The sequence below is a fragment of the Scyliorhinus canicula genome, chromosome 15, assembly GCF_902713615.1.
Source record: "Scyliorhinus canicula chromosome 15, sScyCan1.1, whole genome shotgun sequence".
In the NCBI taxonomy this organism is placed as follows: domain Eukaryota; kingdom Metazoa; phylum Chordata; class Chondrichthyes; order Carcharhiniformes; family Scyliorhinidae; genus Scyliorhinus; species Scyliorhinus canicula.
In genome coordinates, this window is record NC_052160.1 from 2380744 (window position 1) to 2400020 (window position 19277).

At 47.7% G+C, this 19277-nt stretch overlaps 1 protein-coding gene across 3 annotated transcripts in view; it reads right to left on the minus strand.

Annotated features, from left to right (window-relative positions):
• The window catches only part of LOC119978261, a 57298-nt gene that overhangs the window by 3591 nt on the left and 34430 nt on the right, over positions 1 to 19277 (minus strand). The gene's annotated exons all lie outside the window — the stretch shown is intronic.

The following is a 19277-nucleotide window of genomic DNA, read 5'->3' on the forward strand; positions in this document are numbered from 1 at the left end:
TTTGTTACGGTACACTGCTGCCGTGGCCTTATTGAAAGCTGCACGCCCCGTGCCAGCTCCGCTCCAGCATCCTGGTAAATCCTCACCTCGTAGCCTTCCCATCCGGCATTCCAGTTCTCTGTTGCCCCCACAAAGCTCCTCCTGTGTCCTGGTAGCTGTGGAATCGTACTATAATCGCACGAGGTGGCCCAAGTGAGGCTTCACCCAGAGCGAGCTGTGGGCTCGATCCAGCTCGGGAGGGTCCGCCATTTCCCCCTCCCCCACCATCTTCCACAACAACTGCGCTGTGTTTGGGCCCTCCAGCCCCCATGGCAACCCATTAACCCTCAACTTCTGCCTTCTCGACCGATATTCCAGGTCGTCCACCTTAGCCCTCTTTGTTGTCGGGTCGGTCACCACCACATGCCACCTCCACCTCCAGAGCCGCGATCTGGTCACTCTGCCTTAACAGAGCAACTTCCATCTCTTGCAGCTTCGCACCCTGCTGCTTCACCACCTCGTCCAGCATAGCCAGGGCCCCTCGATTGCCTTCTCATAGTCTCTTGAGATCTCCAAGCACAGATCCTGCAGTTCCACGGCTAAGAATTCAACAGTTAGTGGGGTGGTCCCATCGCTACAATCACCTCTGCCATTTTCTTCTTCACCAAGGCACTCAAAGCTTCCACTTCTGAAATTTTCTTTCTTGTTCTGTTGCCTAACTCGATACCAATTACACATCCCCTTACTGTGGGACACTCAATCCATCGATTTCAACAAATTTCAGCTCCAATCATTATCGCCGGACGGGCGAAAAGAGCTTAAACTGCAATCTCCGGCATGAGCCCCCACACGTGCCAACGTTCCTTTACATGCCGCACCAGAAGTCCTTAAGAAAACATAATGTCAAGGCTGTACTCCAAATCCACACTGGAAAGAGGGAATGATGCAGGTGGAAGAGGCCCACATACCAACTTGGTACTTTTCATTACAGGGGCTACAGACTAGAACATATATATATTTTTTGAATATAAACTTAGACTAACCAATTATTTATTTTCCCAATTAAGGGGCAATTTGGCGTGGGCAATCTTGCACACCTTTGGGTTGTGGGGTTGAGACCCACGCAGACATGGGGAGAATGTGCAAACTCCACACGGACAGTGACCTGGGCTGGGATCCTCGGCGCCGTGAGGCAGCAGTGCTAACCATCGTGTCGTCCCAGACTATATTTTATGCCTGTGAAAGATAGAACTTATAGAACTAATGGTATATTATGTGCACCTAAATATTCAAGTCTGTTTGTGTTAATGCTTGCTTCATTGTGAAATGCTTTTTCAAGGCTATAATCTGTTAAACCTCTGCAAGATCAACGAAAGAGATGATGGAAGAGATCTACCTCAGGACCGATTTGTGACAATAGAGGATAAGGCGAATGTGAAACTGCAGAATTGCAGAAGTTGAGCCATTAAAGGAAATGTGAATCTTGGAAAAACAGGAAACATCTTTACATGTTGGGTCACAGGAGATCAATTAACCACCAGTGATCCAATCCAATCATAATGGCTAGGACAAACTATAACCTAATATGGCATGGGTAGGGTCTCTCACTGCGGATAAAACACATAATTGGCAGACCTAGCTGACAGAAGTCTGGTCAACAGAAGTGATGACAGTGCCTCAGGGCGCTTGGAAGCAGAGAGAGGAGAGAGGAGACTCGCTGTGTATCTGTTTAAGCATTAACTCTGTAAAGCTTTGTGGTACTTAATAAACTCTCTGGCTTGATTAAAGAACGTAAGTGATGTTGCACGTTTTACTATGGGCGTAAAACGCGTTTATTGGAGTGTATTAACACGCCTCCGAGTTCGACGTGTGCTTAACACTGCTAGGCTCTGCTCTATGTAATTATTTAGCTCTGGAGTCGCCAGTTGCCGTATAGGCAACGTCACAAGTATTCCAAGGTCAAGTTCAAAGTAATAAAGACGATACACCGATTAGTCAAGTTCAAACGATCAATATTTATTATACAGTTAATAATAAATACTCATGCACACACACTAAGAGACTAAGCTACAACTAAACATAAGCAAACAGAATACTTATCTAACAGGAACAGGCAAGGTCAGAGAACGAGGCCTTCGTCCTGGTTTTGTCTGCAGCCTTCAGCAAGCGTTCTGGTACTTGGGAGTCTAGTGGGCTTGGATCGCGTAGCGAGCGTTGAACTTACGGTTTCGGCGGCTGGTGCTCAACGGCTGGAGTCAGGATACCAGGTGTCAGTCGGGGCCGGAGCACGGGTTTAACAGACCGGACAACACGAGGTCCCTATCTTTTATAGGGGTTCCGTTGTCCTTCCCTCTTCTCGGGCGGGCTCTACCTATTGGATCAATTTCTTATCGATACTGGATTAATTCCCCAATGCGAGGGGGTCTCCGTGATGGAGGGGGCGTTTCTTATGTCCTTTTGTTTGGAGGTTTCTGGTGCCTCGATGTCTGGGTCTTGATTGGAATGTGTCCATTCAGAACCAAATGTATCTATTGTGTGGGTGTTCAAGTCTGATGGCCTCATTAGCATGCAAAGCGTTTTGCCATTTGCACCTAGCTAAGGTCTTTTCACCTGAGCCCAAACTGGTTCCTGCTGCTGCAGAATGCAAACTGCTCTTTGCAGACTGCTGTTCTGGCTGAACTGTCTGTTTCTCAGCAGCCTTCCATTTTAGTTTGGCTCAGTGTCCATTTTGCGTGGCCAGCATGGCTACATTCCCTCCTTGTGATCCTCACAATCGTACTATTGTGAAGGATCACCTATGTACTTTGCCTTCCTTGTGTTCTGACCTCTTGCCAGTTCCTGTTCTACTCTGTTCTAAACTATGGGAAGAAGAGAAAAAAAATTTTAACTAACATTTCTACTTGGCCCTATGTCAAAGGGACGTGCATTACTACAATTGGGAACCTCTACCTATCACTATTAACCTTAACCTTAACTTAAACATTTAATCACTCTAAACCTTAACCATTCACACCACAACATCACACTTCCCAACTCGGCAGTCGAGTATGGAACAATATAATACATGGCTGAATTTTATTTACAGAGTGTTGTAATCAGTGAGGGGTTGAGGGGTTTGGTGGAATCCGAAGATGGGGGATTGCACTCTATAGATGGGTGAGGTGCTGGAACGAGAGGCTCTCCTCTTCCATTTCCTCAACCTGAGGGTCTGCACTAAGACGATGAGGATCGCGATCACCAACAGTGATTCGATTATGTAGGACATGGAGTACCACGTCATGAATTTAGTACACCAGGTCTGAACCTCGCTGATCAGAGCTGAGCACTGGGGGTTTGTTGTACTAACATTTACGGTGGGGGTTGTGGGGGAAACGTGTCTTGTTTCCACACATATACATATGACATTAAATAGTAATAAGTGGGCTTCCATCATTTTGCTGTTCTTCTTCTTTCTCTTCCTTCTTCCTCCGGTATTGACAATCCTGGCTTCGACCTCTGTCTCGTCCTTTGAAACCTTTGGGATCAAGCACAGTATCTGTCAATACACAGTTTAAGACCTTTACTTGTTAGTGCATCTGTCTTTCAAAACCCAATTGACCCTTTAAAATGACTGGCTAAGTCACACCCTGTGACTCCCCTCATTTTTTTTTTCAAAAAGCGAATTTAAAGACCAGCATACACCTAACAATCCTTCCTTCTGCGAGCCGTCTCGCAGGCTTTGCTGATTTACCATCCGAATGTTCCCGGATGTAAATAGCATGTGGGATGGCGGCCGAAGGGCTACCTAACCTAAAATGAAAACAAACTTGGAAATAAACATCCGAATGAGTTGCGTATGGGCCGCTACGGGTACGAGTTGGATGGGATCCCCGGGTAGGGCGTGCTGTGCCATACCCGAGCTTGGCTGACCAAGGGTTGGTTCTCAGACAGGGCGGGTCCTCAGTGCCGTTTGTCCACTGCCTGAGTAACCTGGAAAAACGGGTACGAATGTGTTTACCATGACTTGCAGCCTCTATTTCGCCGAATAGAGGGGCACCTAAAAAACCAAGGGAGCCAAGATGCTCCAACTGAGGACATCCCTGAAGTTCTCAGAGATATCTGCGGACAAGCTATTTGGCGTGTGGCCTTACAACTTTGGAAAGGATCTCCAATCAAACCGAAGTTCTCAAAAGTTTCGGCAGACAAGCTAACGTGTATGTGAGGTGGTCACAATCTTTTCAGCTGAAAAGAAGATGTCCATCCTCCAGCTGAACAATGTACATTCCTGAAAACAAACAAACATAAAACGAAGACAAACATACGTGCAGGTTCCATCAGAAAGGACATCGTTTCCCTCAAACGATTCCTATCTTACATCATCTGGACACCTCACTTTGATTCTGCCTCTGTGAACAGGGTCACAAAGGGGTTGCCGTGTCGGGAGTCAGACACCGTGTCGTCCTGCTCTCCCGGATCCCACACCCTTGTGTGGATCAGGCATGCTATTTTGGAGTTGTGTGACCGGGGGTCACTCTCGTCATTGCGGACAAGTCTGTAGGAATTGTCCCTGTGCCATTGTGTAGCGTCGAGTGTGTTGTCGGGGTAGTCGGGGTCGGGTGGTGGTTCTGGGTTTTTGAGGTAAGTGACTTCCATGGGGTCACTGGAGTCGGGGTCGTAGTTGGTGCAGTGTGGGCTGTATGGCTGTGTGGTGTCGCTGTCTTCAGAGTCAGTGTCAGTCCTGCTGTCTCTGCTGTGGCAGCTTGTGGGCGTGTCGGGGCGTGGTCTGTAGTGGTCTGTGGGCGGAGTCGTGGGCGAGTCCGTGGATGAACTGGTCTGTGAGGGGGATGGTGGAAAAGTGTCTCTGGTGGGCGGGGTGAGGTGTTCTGCTGCATCCAGCAGGACATGGTGAGCATGGTTGGCCTGTGTTCCATATGCCTTTAACTGGTTTATATGGAACCACGCGGTCTTCCCATTAGGATACTTTATTCTGTAAACGGAGGGGCTAATTTTGTCCGAAATTGAGTAGGGACCGGAATATTTTGGAGCCAAAAAACTGCTGGGGTTATAAACAGATAACATTACCTGTTGCCCAACCTGGAATTCTGTGGTGTGTACGGTCTTGTTGAAACAGGCAGTCCGTTGCTGTCGGCGTTTCCCTACTTGGACTGCGGCTGCGAGCTGTGCAGACCTCACAGTCTCAACTAGATCTTTAACTGCCTTTTCATGTGTGAGGGCCGTCACTTCGGGGCTTGTCATGTCCAGTCCTAAAAGGAATTCTGTACCTTTCATAGGGCGTCCGGTCATGAGTGTGTGTGGTGTGTATCCTGTCGATGTGGAGACAGTGTTCCTTATGAACATAAGTGCAAAGGGGAGCACTGAATCCCATGTGGAATTGTTCTCTTGAACCATTTTTCTGAGGGTAGTTTTTAGGGTCCGATTCATGCGCTCCACAATCCCGCTGGACTGTGGATGATACGCAATATGGAAGTTCTGTTTGATGCCGAATATTGTCAGGACGTTCCTCATGACCCGTCCTGTAAAGTGAGATCCCTGGTCCGAATCGATACTTCGGGGTAAACCCCATCTCGTGAAGATGTGGTGGGTCAGGATCTTTGCAGCTGTCTTAGCTGTGTTTGTTCGCGAGGGAAATGCCTCTACCCACTTGGTAAAGGTATCTATCACCACCAGAACGTATTTATAGCCATTCCGACAAGGGGGCAATGGACCTATAAAGTCGATCTGGAGGTTTGTCCAAGGGCCGTTAACTGGGCGAGTATGCCGAAGTTGTGCTTTCTTAGAATACCTCTCTGGGTTATTCTGAGCACAAATCAGGCAATTCTCAATGTAGTGCGTTACATCAGTCCTGAGATTAGGCCACCAACAGAGTTGCCTGAGGTGCCTCGTTGTTGCATCAATTCCCTGATGCCCGTGTCCGTCATGGAACAAGGCAATCATCTGATTCCTGTCCTGCTGTGGGACCACATAAAGTTGGTCCTTAATGATCACACCCTCATGTGTGGTCAGTGCGTGTTTAAAGTGCTCGTAAGCAGGCACAAAGTTTCCCTTGAAAACCTCCCTGAGGTCTCCGTCCAGTTTCTGTGCTGCCACGAGATCTTTAATATCAGTCTGTGAGACTTGGACTGCGCTCACAGGGGCGCTAGCTGGTGCGCTAGCTGGGGGGGTCCATAAGTGTCCTCTCCTGGAACCTGCCTTAGCCAATGCGTCGGCTTTTACATTCCCAGGGGGTGATGACCTATGGTGGCTTCTTACTTTTATTATGCCGAAGGTCCTGTCCTTCGCTTTCTCTAGGATATGCTGGAGTAAGGGGGCTGATGGAAGGGGTTTTCCGTCTGCGGAGACAAAACCTCGTGTCCTCCACAGGGGCAGAAAATCTGTTAAACTGTTACAGACATATAAGCTGTCCGAATATATGTCTGCTGGGCTGGGGAAAGAATCGGGGTGGTCCACTATGTACGCTATGGCTGCTAGCTCTGCTGCCTGCGCGCCTAAGTGACCTGGTAACTTAAGAGCTATCTCTTCGAGAGCGCGCCCCTGCGCGTCCTCTACATAGATGCCGCATCCTGTGATACGCTCACCATTTAAAACTGTGGAGGAACCGTCTACATAAATCCTCAAGGGTCCACACGTGTCTGTGGGCTGGGGGCTTTGTTTCGGGTTCCCTATCTTCCTGGGGGGTGTTTTGGCTAAAAAGGGTCCTGTGTTATGCAGGGGAGCTACAATTTCACAGTCATGGGGCTGTCCGGGGTATTGGAGGTTGTCTGCTAAGTATGTGTGTGTGCGTGTCCGTTTCACTGTAATGTCCCGTCCTTGTAAAAGTAGGGTCCACCTAGCTGCCCTAATCTGGCTAACTGAACCGTCCTTCAGTCGACCGTCTAGTAGTAGCTGTGTGGGTGTATGTTCGGTTAGAATGGTGATGGGGTTGAGTCCGGTGATGTATGAGAAGTACTGCACTGCCCAGAAGACAGCAAGGAGGTGCCTCTCACAGGCCGAAAATCCTTGTTCTACTGGGTCTAACAGTCGGGAGGCATAAGCCACTGGTCTTAGCTGCTCGTGCCGTTCCTGAAGCAACACGGCCGAGAGGGTTAGATCTGTGCTAGCTACCTCGATTGCGTACGGTGAAAGTTGGTCGGGGACTAGCAGCGCGGGTGCTGCACTAAGGGCTCGTTTCAACTCTTCCACAGCGCCGGTATGCTGCGGAAGCCATTCCCAGGGGGCTCCTTTCTTAAGGAGGTCTGAAAGTGGGGCGGCTTTTGTCGCGAATCCGTCGATGTGGTTCCGACAATAGCCAACCAGTCCTAAAAACGACCGGAGGGCTGAAACATTCTGGGGAAGGGGCAATTTGACAATCGAATCAATTCTTTTGAATTCGATCTCGCGTTTGCCGTGCGTGATGACTGTTCCCAAATACATCACTTTACTTTCCAATATTTGGGCCTTTTTCGGGTTAACTTTACAGCCAATTTCAGTTAAGAGTTCCAGGAGTTCGGCCAGAAGCGAAATGTGCTCTGCCTTTGTGTCTGTCTGCAGTAGTAGGTCGTCTACATACTGTACCAGACATTCGGGTCGGGAAAATTTTTCTAATCCATTTGCCAGCTGTCGGTGGAAAATGGAGGGTGAATTGTGGAATCCTTGTGGGAGGCATGTCCACGTGTACTGCTGTGTTTTAAAAGTGAATGCGAATTTGTATTGGCACGCTTTTGCCAATGGTATTGACCAGAATCCATTACTGATGTCCAATACCGTGAAGTACTTGGCGTTGAGACCCTGCTTGAGCATGGTCTCGGGACTAGTAGCTACCGTTGGGGCTACTGCGGGGGTTACTTTGTTGAGTTCCCGATAATCGATGGTCAGACGCCATGATCCATCGGGCTTCCTCACTGGCCAAATAGGGGCATTGTTGGTGGAGGCTACCGTTCTCAGTACACCTTGGTCCAACAAGCTGCCTATAACTTTTTCTATTTCCACCTCTGCTTCAAGGGGAAATCTATATTGCTTTTGCGGTCGGGGGTCCTGTCCGGTAACATGAACTTGTCCAGTCATTCTGCCACAGTCATGACGGTGACTTGCAAATGCTGTCCTGTGTTTGTTTAGTAGGGCCTTAATTTGTCGGTCGGTGTGGAGTGTAGTCAGGTCGAATGAGTACTCTCCCACTGCGCTAATCCGATTAGCGTAGTCTCCTACTGTGAGGGTGGCTGGGGCTCTGTCTGATCTAGCCATTCGCCAGACACACTGGTTCACTGGGTCGAACGACAAGCTGTGTGTGTTCATAAAATCTATCCCCAGGATGTGCTCTGCTGTCCGGGGAAGATTTACTAAAACTACGGGGTGTCTTGTGGAAATGTTCCCTAGCTGGATCGCTACGGGTGCTGTGATATGTCCCTGCTGCGAGTGTCCGGTGAACCCGCTAAGTGTGATGGTGGAGGTGGTCGGCCACGTGTCTGCGTGTGCCGTGGTTGTGGAGTTAATGGTGGTGCGGGAGCCTCCTGTGTCCCACAGTAACTCTATGGGCTTCCCTTTGACTTTTGCCGTGACTACGGGCCTCCCTGATGAGTCCCATAGTGTGTCACAGACCCAAGTGGGGGAGCCCGAACACCGTCAGTTCGTCTCGTCCACATTGGTGGGTCCTGACTGTACTGCTACATTGTGGATGGGTTTTGCCTTGTTGCGGTTCAGAGTGCCTGTCTGCTGGCCTCTCTGAGATCGCTGGGGTGCATTACACTCTTTTGCCCAATGCCCTAACTGTCCACAGTTATAGCACTCCTGTCCTTTCTGTTGAGGGCTGCTCTTGCCTTCATTTACCCATGCGGGCTTCTGGTGCTCTCTGACTGCTTGGATATCTGCAGCAGCCTGAGCCTCTTCTGGGGATCTAACCTTTCCTTTTGCCTGAAGCGATTGCTCCCAAGCGCGGGACAATCTTTTCAGGACCCATTTTTCGTTATGGGCCTCTTCTGAGGGGTCGTAATTATTGCAAGCGCTCTGTCCTGCTTCTGTTGCGTGTGAGATAATTGTGCGCGTCCACTTAACCATGTTTTCGCGGGTTAAATGCGCTCTATCTAGCTGTCCGAAAACTGCGCTGAAGTGAATCCACAGCCTTCCTGCGAATGCTGTGGGGTGTTCGGATCTCTTCTGCCTGCACTTATTCAGTCCTTCTACGGGGTCACCTCTATTGTACCCGATGGCATCTAAAATGGCAGTGTGCATCTCCTCTAGGCTGCCTCCTGCCACGTTCTGTGGGTCGGGGAGGGCTGCCACTACACTCTGGTCTAAGCTCAGCACGGTGAGCTTAACCTGCTCTCTCTCATCCAGGCCGTACATGGTAGCCTGCTGTTTCACTTTAGCAAAGAACTGGTGGGGGTCTGCGGTGGGGAGGAACGGAGTGATCTTTTCACAAGCGTCCCTTAGCTGGGTTACTGTTAAAGGGGTGGTGTAAGTTATGTCTGGGGCGCCTTCTGATTCGGCTTTCCTCTGTGTGGTTACGGGATTCATGGGTGCGGTTATGATCTGAGCTGTGGGGGGTTGGGGTGCCTGTCGTTTCTGCTGAGCTGCGGGCGCACATGTTCCCTGAACATAACGCTGCGCTGTCTCGCTTAATTCCTGCCAATCTGGGGCATTTTCCCCATCTAACTGAGCTCCAAAGGTGCTTTGGAAGCCATTCTGCACCGAAAGCAGAGATTGCAGTTCCGCAATCTGTTTCCTGCATTTCGCGTGGTCAACTGTGCTTTGTCTTTGTTCGGTCGTTGCAGCGTGGAGTGCTCTCAAAGCTGCTTTGAGATCGGAACATTGCCTCTGCAATGCCTCCACCTGCTTTTCCGATTCCTGTCTTATCAGAACGGCACGTTGCACGTCCTGATAGGCTTTCTCATACTGGGTCTGGGAACTGTTCAGATGAGCTAGACAAGACTGGTGAGCCCTCTTGGCATCATCCACCTCTCTACCCTTCTCTGCCAACTTCCCTTTTAATTCCAGGTTTTCTTTCTCGATGTCCCTGACATCGACCTTACTCATTCGGTTCCTTTCCTCTAAATCTGTCCGGAGCGTCCTGATGACCTCCTCTGCGCCTCGCAACTGTGCCAAGCAGGACACAATCGCCATCGGCTTGCGTGCTTTTCCTAAACTCTTTTTGTGTATTTGAGAGAGGTTCTCCCACCAAGTATGACCTATACTTCCGGGACCTGTCTCCTCATTTGCACAAAACTCTTTCCAAAGGGGCCATCCCTTTCCCTGCAGATATTTGCGGAGTTCCAGCTCCCACGTGGGACACTGGCCTACCCTGCTACTGCTGCTGGTCGCTGCGACCACAAACTTTTCTGGGTCCATCAGACGTTCCATTGCCTGCATGGCCATTTCCTCTGACTCTCTTTTTATAATTTGGAACAGGGGGTTGCTGGGGTGGTGTTTCGTAAAAAGGGTACGGCTTACGCTATTTTCCGATTACAAAACTACCGAAAGTTTGTCGTAACAAAAAGCTTTCAGTTTTACCTTACAGCCCTGTTAGTACGCATGCACTAAAACACACTTCCGAATTTCGCTTATTATTTTGAACACCTTGAATACTTGTGATCTCTTTCTTTCTCTGCAATTTGGAGTTCTAATTCAAATTTCAGGGTCCTGGACACTGTGGTGTTTCCACTTACAACAGGGTCCCGGCGGATGTCGCCACTAAATGTTGCACGTTTTACTATGGGCGTAAAACGCGTTTATTGGAGTGTATTAACACGCCTCCGAGTTCGACGTGTGCTTAACACTGCTAGGCTCTGCTCTATGTAATTATTTAGCTCTGGAGTCGCCAGTTGCCGTATAGGCAACGTCACAAGTATTCCAAGGTCAAGTTCAAAGTAATAAAGACGATACACCGATTAGTCAAGTTCAAACGATCAATATTTATTATACAGTTAATAATAAATACTCATGCACACACACTAAGAGACTAAGCTACAACTAAACATAAGCAAACAGAATACTTATCTAACAGGAACAGGCAAGGTCAGAGAACGAGGCCTTCGTCCTGGTTTTGTCTGCAGCCTTCAGCAAGCGTTCTGGTACTTGGGAGTCTAGTGGGCTTGGATCGCGTAGCGAGCGTTGAACTTACGGTTTCGGCGGCTGGTGCTCAACGGCTGGAGTCAGGATACCAGGTGTCAGTCGGGGCCGGAGCACGGGTTTAACAGACCGGACAACACGAGGTCCCTATCTTTTATAGGGGTTCCGTTGTCCTTCCCTCTTCTCGGGCGGGCTCTACCTATTGGATCAATTTCTTATCGATACTGGATTAATTCCCCAATGCGAGGGGGTCTCCGTGATGGAGGGGGCGTTTCTTATGTCCTTTTGTTTGGAGGTTTCTGGTGCCTCGATGTCTGGGTCTTGATTGGAATGTGTCCATTCAGAACCAAATGTATCTATTGTGTGGGTGTTCAAGTCTGATGGCCTCATTAGCATGCAAAGCGTTTTGCCATTTGCACCTAGCTAAGGTCTTTTCACCTGAGCCCAAACTGGTTCCTGCTGCTGCAGAATGCAAACTGCTCTTTGCAGACTGCTGTTCTGGCTGAACTGTCTGTTTCTCAGCAGCCTTCCATTTTAGTTTGGCTCAGTGTCCATTTTGCGTGGCCAGCATGGCTACAGTGTACAGTACCTTGTAGGGCAGAATGGGTCAAGAATCCTGAGTCAGATGAAGGTGTCCACTGTCTCGCACAGATCATCAGATCCATGGGCCTCGCTCTTGGTGATGTCATACAGAGAATACAGCAAACTCAAATGTTGAACTGCCCAATGGATTAGCGCTCCTCACTATATATACACCATGCGGTATGTGTATACTACGTGTACTCTATCCTCACTACGTGTACACCATGCGGTATGTGTATACTACGTGTACTCTATCCTCACTACGTGTACACCATGCGGTATGTGTGTGTTTACTATCCTCACTATGTGTACACCACGCGGTATGTGTATACTACGTGTACTCTATCCTCACTATATATACACCATACGGTATGTGTATACTATGTGTACTCTATCCTCACTACGTGTACACCATGCGGTATGTGTATACTACGTGTACTCTATCCTCACTATATATACACCATGCGGTATGTGTATACTACGTGTACTCTATCCTCACTATATATACACCATGCGGTATGTGTATACTACGTACTCTATCCTCACTACGTGTACACCATGCGGTATGTGTGTGTTTACTATCCTCACTATGTGTACACCATGCGGTATGTGTATACTATGTGTACTCTATCCTCACTATGTGTACACCATGCGGTATGTGTATACTATGTGTACTCTATCCTCACTACGTGTACACCATATGGTATGTGTATACTACGTGTACTCTATCCTCACTATATATACACCATGCGGTATGTGTATACAACGTGTACTCTATCCTCACTATATATACACCATGCGGTATGTGTATACTACGTACTCTATCCTCACTACGTGTACACCATGCGGTATGTGTGTGTTTACTATCCTCACTATGTGTACACCATGCGGTATGTGTATACTATGTGTACTCTATCCTCACTATGTGTACACCATGCGGTATGTGTATACTATGTGTACTCTATCCTCACTATATATACACCATGCGGTATGTGTATACTACGTGTACTCTATCCTCACTACGTGTACACCATGCGGTATGTGTGTGTTTACTATCCTCACTACGTATACACCATGCGGTATGTGTATACTATGTGTACACTATCCTCACCATGTGTACATCATGCGGTATGCGTATACTATGTGTACTCTATCCTCACTACGTGTACACCATGCGGTATGTGTATACTATGTGTACTCTATCCTCACTACATGTACACCATGCGGTATGTGTATACTATGTGTACTCTATCCTCACTACGTGTACACCATGCGGTATGTGTATACTATGTGTACTCTATCCTCACTACGTGTACACCATGCGGTATGCGTATACTATGTGTACTCTATCCTCACTACGTGTACACCATGCGGTATGTGTATACTATGTGTACTCTATCCTCACTACATGTACACCATGCGGTATGTGTGTGTTCACTATCCTCACTATGTGTACACCATGCGGTATGTGTATACTATGTGTACTCTATCCTCACTACGTGTACACCATGCGGTATGTGTATACTATGTGTACACTATCCTCACCATGTGTACATCATGCGGTATGCGTATACTATGTGTACTCTATCCTCACTACATGTACACCATGCGGTATGTGTGTGTTCACTATCCTCACTATGTGTACACCATGCGGTATGTGTATACTATGTGTACTCTATCCTCACTACGTGTACACCATGCGGTATGTGTATACTATGTGTACACTATCCTCACCATGTGTACATCATGCGGTATGCGTATACTATGTGTACTCTATCCTCACTACATGTACACCATGCGGTATGTGTATACTATGTGTACTCTATCCTCACTACATGTACACCATATGGTATGTGTATACTATGTGTACACAATCCTCACTACGTATACACCATGCGGTATGTGTATACTATGTGTACTCTATCCTCACTATGTGTACATCATGCGGTATGTGTATACTATGTGTACTCTATCCTCACTACATGTACACCATGCGGTATGTGTATACTATGTGTACACTATCCTCACTACGTGTACACCATGCGGTATGTGTATACTATGTGTACACTATCCTCACTATGTGTACATCATGCGGTATGTGTATACTATGTGTACACTATCCTCACTATATATACACCATGCGGTATGTGTATACTACGTGTACTCTATCCTCACTACGTGTACACCATGCGGTATGTGTGTGTTTACTATCCTCACTATGTGTACACCATGCGGTATGTGTATACTATGTGTACACTATCCTCACCATGTGTACATCATGCGGTATGCGTATACTATGTGTACTCTATCCTCACTACGTGTACACCATGCGGTATGTGTATACTATGTGTACTCTATCCTCACTACATGTACACCATGCGGTATGTGTATACTATGTGTACTCTATCCTCACTACGTGTACACCATGCGGTATGCGTATACTATGTGTACTCTATCCTCACTACGTGTACACCATGCGGTATGCGTATACTATGTGTACTCTATCCTCACTACGTATACACCATGCGGTATGTGTATACTATGTGTACTCTATCCTCACTACGTGTACACCATGCGGTATGTGTATACTATGTGTACTCTATCCTCACTACATGTACACCATGCGGTATGTGTGTGTTCACTATCCTCACTATGTGTACACCATGCGGTATGTGTATACTATGTGTACTCTATCCTCACTACGTGTACACCATGCGGTATGTGTATACTATGTGTACACTATCCTCACCATGTGTACACCATGCGGTATGTGTATACTATGTGTACACTATCCTCACTACGTGTACACCATGCGGTATGTGTATACTATGTGTACACTATCCTCACTATGTGTACATCATGCGGTATGTGTATACTATGTGTACACTATCCTCACTACGTGTACACCATGCGGTATGTGTGTGTTTACTATCCTCACTATGTGTACATCATGCAGTATGTGTATACTATGTGTACACTATCCTCACTATGTGTACATCATGCAGTATGTGTATACTATGTGTACTCTATCCTCACTATATATACACCATGCGGTATGTGTATACTATGTGTACTCTATCCTCACTACATATACACCATGCGGTATGTGTATACTATGTGTACTCTATCCTCACTACGTGTACACCATGCGGTATGTGTATACTATGTGTACACTATCCTCACTACGTGTACACCATGCGGTATGTGTGTGTTTACTATCCTCACTATGTGTACACCATGCGGTATGTGTATACTACGTGTACTCTATCCTCACTATATATACACTATACGGTATGTGTATACACGTGTACTCTATCCTCACTATATATACACCATGCGGTATGTGTATACTACGTACTCTATCCTCACTACGTGTACACCATGCGGTATGTGTATACTATGTGTACTCTATCCTTTTTCTTTTTTTAATTTAGAGTACCCAATTATTTTTTCCAATTAAGGGGCAATTTAGTATGGCCAATCCACCTATCCTACACATCTTTGGGTTGTGGGGGTGAAACCCATGCAGACACGGGGAGAATGTGCAAACTCCACACGGACAGTGACCCAGGGCCGGGATTCGAACCTGGGACCTCAGCGCCGTAGGCAGCAGTGCTAACCACTGTGCCACCGTGCTGCCCATGTGTACTCTATCCTCACTATATATACACCATGCGGTATGTGTATACTACGTGTACTCTATCCTCACTACGTGTACACCATGCGGTATGTGTGTGTTTACTATCCTCACTATGTGTACACCATGCGGTATGCGTATACTATGTGTACACTATCCTCACTACGTGTACACCATGCGGTATGCGCATACTATGTGTACTCTATCCTCACTACGTGTACACCATGCGGTATGTGTATACTATGTGTACTCTATCCTCACTACGTGTACACCATATGGTATGTGTATACTATGTGTACACTATCCTCACTATGTGTACATCATGGGGTATGTGTATACTATGTGTACTCTAGCCTCACTACGTATACACCATGCGGTATGTGTATACTATGTGTACTCTATCCTCACTACGTGTACACCATATGGTATGTGTATACTATGTGTACTCTAGCCTCACTACGTATACACCATGCGGTATGTGTATACTATGTGTACTCTATCCTCACTACGTGTACACCATATGGTATGTGTATACTATGTGTACTCTAGCCTCACTACGTATACACCATGCGGTATGTGTATACTATGTGTACTCTAGCCTCACTACGTATACACCATGCGGTATGTGTATACTATGTGTACTCTATCCTCACTACGTATACACCATGCGGTATGTGTATACTATGTGTACTCTATCCTCACTACGTGTACACCATATGGTATGTGTATACTATGTGTACACTATCCTCACTACGTATACACTATACGGTATGTGTATACTATGTGTACTCTATCCTCACTACGTGTACACCATATGGTATGTGTATACTATGTGTACTCTATCCTCACTACGTATACACCATGCGGTATGTGTATACTATGTGTACACTATCCTCACTATGTGTACATCATGCGGTATGTGTATACTATGTGTACTCTATCCTCACTATATATACACCATGCGGTATGTGTATACTATGTGTACACTATCCTCACTACGTATACACCATGCGGTATGTGTATACTATGTGTACACTATCCTCACTACGTGTACACCATGCAGTATGTGTATACTATGTGTACTCTATCCTCACTACATGTACACCATGCGGTATGTGTGTGTTCACTATCCTCACTATGTGTACACCATGTGGTCGGGAAATTCACCCAGTCCAAACCACCTCAACTACACCTTTATTGCAAGAGAATTTGGGTGAAGAGGTCTTGCTGCAATTGTGATGAGCCAGCACCTGGAGCACTGTGCACAGTTTTGGTCTCTGTAACCAAGAGGGAGTGCAGCAAAGATTCACCAGACTGATTCTTGGCATGGCGGGGCTGCCTTATCAGGAGAGGTTGGATTGAGTATTCCTGTATTCACTGGAATTCAGAACTCAGCATGGTAAACGCTGGAAGGATATTTCCCGCTGAGGGTCCAGAACCAGGGACACAGGCTCAGATTAAGAGGTAGATCGTTTAGAACTATTTTTCTGTCATTAATTTATGGGATGTGGGCATCACTGGATTGGCCAGCATTTGTGTATACTATGTATACTACCCAGGACCCCGGAGCCCGCCCACGCTACCAATCCCGCCGGCACCAGAGGTGTTCTGATTCCCGCCGGCGGGATTGGCCTGTCAGCGGCGGGACTTCGGCCCATCGCGGGCCGGAGAATCGCTGCGGGGGTCCCGCCGACCGGAGCAGGGGGTCCGCGACGGGCGTGGCGCGATTCCTGCCCCTGCCAATTCCTGGGTGGCGGAGAATTTGGGCCACGGCGGGGGAGGGATTGACGCCGGCCCCGCCCAGGGTACCAGGATTTTGACTCAGCGACAGTGAAGGAATGGCGATATATTTCCAAGTCAGGATGCTGAGTAACTTGGAGTCAAACCTCCAGATGGTGATGTTCCCAGGGATGTGCTGCTCTAGTCCTTCTAGATGGTAGTGGCCGTGGGTTTGGAAGGTGCTTTCGAAGAAACCTTAGTGGGTTACTGTAGCGCATCTTGTAGATGGTACACATGGCTGCCACTGTTCGTCGGTGGTGGAGGGACTAACTGTTTGTGGAAGGGGCAACAGTCAAGAGGGCTGTTTTGTCCGAGATGGTGTTAAACCTCCTGAGTGCTGCACTCATCCAGGCAAGTGGAGAGTATTCCATCACATTCCTGACTTGTGCCTTGTAGGCGGTAGACAGACTTTGGGGAGTCAGAAGGTCAGTTACTCACTGCAGGATTACTCGTCTTTGACCTGCTCCTGTAGCCACAGTATTAATGTGGCTTGTCTAGTTCAGTTTCTGGGGGATTGTGGGGGATTCAGGGTCCCAGGTTCGATTCCGGCTTGGGTCACTGTCTGTGCGGAGTCTGCACATCCTCCCCGTGTGTGCGTGGGTTTCCTCCGGGTCCTCCGGTTTCCTCCCACAGTCCAAAGATGTGCAGGTTAGGTGGATTGGCCATGATAAATTGCCCTTAGTGTCCAAAATTGCCCTTAGTGGTGGGTGGGTTTACTGGGTTATGGGGATAGGGTGGAGGTGTTAACCTTGGGTAGGGTGCTCTTTCCAGGAGCCGGTGCAGACTCGATGGGCCGAATGGCCTCCTTCTGCACTGTAAATTCTATGATCTATGATTCAGAGATGGTAATGCCACTGAATGCCAAGGATCGTTGGTTAGATTCTCTCTTTTTGGAGATGATCATTTTCTGATACTTGTGTGACGCGAATGTAACTTGCCACTTGTCAGTCAAGCTTGGATATTGCCCAAGTCTTGCTGCATTTAGACATGGACTACTTCATTATCTGAGGAGTCGTGAATGGTGCTGAACATTGGTGCAGTCATCAACGAACATTCCCACTTCTGACCTTATGATGGAAGGAAGGTCGTTGATGAAGCAGCTGAAGATGGTTGGGCCTAGGACACTATCCTTTTTTAAAATAAATTTAGAGTACCCAATTCATTTTTTCCAATTAAGAGGCAATTTAGCGTGTTCAATCCACCTACCCTGCACATCTTTGGGTTGTGGGGGCGAAACCCACGCAGACACGGGGAGATGTGCAAACTCCACATGGTCAGTGACCCAGGGCCAGGATCGAACCTGGGACTTCGGCGTCTTGAGACTGCGCCACCGTGCTGCCCTCTAGGACACTATCCTGAGGAACTCCTGCAGTGATGTCCTGGAGCTGAGATGATTGACCTCCAACCACCACAACTATCTTCCTTTGTGCCAGGTATGACGCCAACCAGCGGAGAGTTTCCCCCCTGATTCCCATTGACTCCAGTTTAGCTAGGGCTGCTTGAAGCCATACTTGGTCAAATGCTGCCTTGATGTCAAGAGCAGTCACTCTCATCTTACCTCTGGAGTTCAGCTCTTTTGTCCATGTTTGAACCAAGGCTGTAATGAGGTCAGGAGCTGAGTGATCCTGGCAAAACCCAAACTGAGTGTCCGTGAGCAGGTTATTGCTGAGTAAGTGCCGCTTGATAACACTGTTGATGACTCCTTCCATCACTTTGCTGATGATGGAGAGTAGACTGATAGGGCGGTAATTGGCTGGGTTGGATTTGTCCTGTTTTTTGTGTACAGGACACACCTGGGAAATTTCCACATTGCCGGGTAGATGCCAGTGTTGTAGCTGTACTGGAACACCTTGGCTAGGGGTACGGCAAGTTCTGGAGCATAAGTCTTCAGTACTATTGTTGGAATATTGTCAGGGCCCAGAGCCTTTGCAGTATCCAGTACCTTCAGCCGTTTCTTGATATCGCATGGAGTGAATCCTATTGGCTGAAGACTGACATCTGTGATGCTGGGGAACTCCGGAGGAGACTGGGATGGATCATCCACTCAGCACTTCTGGCTCAAGATTATTGCAAATGATTCAGCCTTATCTTTTGCACATATCTGCTGGGCTCCTCCATCATTGAGGATGGGGATATTAGTGGAGCCAGTGAGTTGTTGAATTGTCTATCACCATTCGTGGCTGCATGTGGCAGGACTGCGGAACTTAGATCTGATCTGTTGGTTGTGGAACCGCTTAGTTCTGACTATTACTTGCTGCTTATG